This window comes from Tribolium madens, unplaced genomic scaffold (assembly GCF_015345945.1).
Source record: "Tribolium madens isolate multiple individuals breed KSU strain unplaced genomic scaffold, Tmad_KSU_1.1 Scaffold_20;HRSCAF=117;Tcas5.2_LG4, whole genome shotgun sequence".
Classification (NCBI taxonomy): Eukaryota; Metazoa; Arthropoda; class Insecta; order Coleoptera; family Tenebrionidae; genus Tribolium; species Tribolium madens.
The window spans coordinates 12,201,174-12,203,715 of NW_025400985.1; the positions used below are offsets into that span (position 1 = coordinate 12,201,174).

The window sequence follows — 2,542 nt, forward strand, 5'->3', positions numbered from 1 at the left end:
TGCATCGCCAGATCGTCAGGCTCATTGTCTTATCTGAATCGCCCTGTATATTTCTCAAAGTAAGCGAAAATAACACATTTTTAGATCTAATAATAAGGAAATGTTAAAAACCTTAGAAATAATTGAGATTTTTATAATTTTTCAGATGTCAAAATTTTTTGACAGATAGAATTTTTAAACATTTTTTTCATATTCCAGGTATCTTACCTTACTTGAAAATTTTCTCTTCACCCTGTATATTAAGGAGTCTTTTTTGAAGTTTAGAAAAGCAGTTTTTTTTAGAAGAATTAGTAAAGCTTTTTTGTTTAAAAGTCTGAGCAGAGTAATTTTAAGAACAAACTAGAAATAACTACGCATTTTAGAGATGATTTTGTATTTTTTTGCCTTGTTTTGACAAAATTTGTAGTGACAGTTTTTTTAACATGTTTTGATAAAAACTCTCGAATTAAATAAGTTTTTAAGCGAAAAATGCTCTGAATTTGTAGAAAAAATCAAAAATAACTCATGACCAAACCAAATTTTATGAATTCTTTTTGCTTTATCAAAATCTCTAGAATTTGATCTTGCTCAGTGAAAAACGGTCTACATTTTTGCAAGCAATAACAAGAAAACGTGAGTAATAACTGAGTTGTTGGGATATTTTTTCTTCGATTTAAAGGTATTTTACGTTTGCTAAACAAGTTTTCGCCACGTGATCTGACCCTTTCATTCGGCTTATCTTCCTTTCTAATAGAGCAGTTATCTGAAATTTTTGCCCGCGATCAAGGACACTACGCATGGCAGATTGCGTTAGGCGAATCTCAGTTCGTAATTAATATTCCCGGGGCAGTACCGAAGCCAAATAGGAACAATGCGATCGTATCTAGACACTATTTCATTGTATCGACATTTCCGTTTTCTTTGGCGTTTCCGGAGGGCAACGAAACTAGTAGCAAAAATTTCACTCGTTTATTAGCAAAATTCAACATTTGCATTTACACTCGCATCGGTATTTGACACCATCTGCCGTTTGGATCTTCTGGGCCGTCTCTGGAGTGCATTTGCAGTCACAGATGCAATTTTTGCTCTCGCCGGTGCATTCACACCTGCATTCGCACTCAAACTCTCCTTCGTCGGTCCTCAAAACGCATTGTTTGACCACTTTGTGCGTGTCAGGAGCTGGAAAAATCGTTGATTGAAAGGAGTAAACAAGAGTTGCTTACCAATTTTGCAGCATGCAGTGCTTGCCATAGTGTGGGTTAACCTACTCCTACTTATCACAAGGAAGTAAATGAATGGATTATGTGTTGCCTGACGCGATTTTTATACGAGTTTGTAAGCCCACGGCACCACAGATGTATGAACCATCCGTGTGCATAAATCAGACCGTGTGCATTTTTGCACAAGGATTGAAAAGCGGTTTTTTCCGTTGTGTTGCAAGAAATAATTTGATTGACATTATGGGATAATAAGGTTTCTGGACATTATCATTAGTACCATGTAAAGGTTTGCACACCTACGACTGCTATTTAGCGCAGGAAAGTTCTCGAAAGCTGGTGAGAAAGATTTTTTAACTTTACGACATGGAGGATTTTTTCCAATTTAAAAAGTAACTTCTCATAATTACCTGTTTACCATTCACCGTGAGTCGTGGGCAATTAGCTGTCGTTTTAAAATTACTCTAAAAATTTAACTAAAAGTAAATTTAATCATCAAGTAAAACACAGTTACTGTAAAAAATTGCTCATTCAATAGTTTYAAACAATGAATCTGCATTCCTTAATGAACAAGTGATGAATCAGACTCCAATTAAGTATTCTTATTAGAGTAGGGACTTGATGATGAATACTGATGGCTTGCTATAATTTATTTGAATGAGTGAGTGGATCATTAAATTTGCGTTTTATTTTTTTTTGAAACTTTGTTATTTTGGTTTGAGTATTTTTATTTTTGATAAATATAATCCATCTGTTTTTTTTTTCACTTTTTATCACTAATATAAGTATAAACTGTGTGTAATGTGTTTTGATGGAAAGTTTTTTATAATTTTCTCTCGTTCGTTGTTTTGTTGAATTTTTTTAAGTCGCTTGTCTTGTAGGATTTGTTTTCTTCGTAGAGAAATCACTTAGTCGCTTTTGTTCTCATTTTGATTTCGCAAAGATAAGATTCATAATAATGTGAAGCAATTACTTTAGACAGTTTTAGAATTATTATTAGTACAAATTTTTATTCATAATAAATTGCTTATTTTGCGAGTGTGTTGACTTCTTATCACTCTTTATTATTTAGTAGAGATTAAAAAGTTATCTAATAAACACCCTGTAGGTTGAGATAATTTGTTCACAAATTTAAATTTATGCAATTTTTAATCTATTTAGAATGTTGTTTTATGAGAAAATAACTATATTCAAATTATTTTGTCAAAATAAAGCAAACAATTACTAAAATAAATATATTATTAGGTCTGAAACGCATTTTTTTCGACAAAATTTAGCGTTTTTATTTAGTAGAGATTAAAAAGTTATCTAATAAACACCCTGTAGGTTGAGATAATTTGTTCACA

General features: G+C 32.0%; 1 protein-coding gene across 2 annotated transcripts in view; it reads left to right on the forward strand.

Moving 5' to 3' along the window:
- Positions 1 to 1,345: 1,345 nt before the first annotated feature.
- Positions 1,346 to 2,542, forward strand: part of LOC123004959 (sperm mitochondrial-associated cysteine-rich protein-like) — a 4,711-nt gene continuing 3,514 nt past the window's right edge. The window contains exon 1 of one of the 2 annotated variants that reach the window (XM_044398517.1): positions 1,346 to 1,535. The gene's annotated coding sequence lies outside the window, so the exon portion shown is untranslated. The remainder of the gene's footprint in view (positions 1,536 to 2,542) is intronic. The other variant, XM_044398516.1, reaches the window with a different exon arrangement.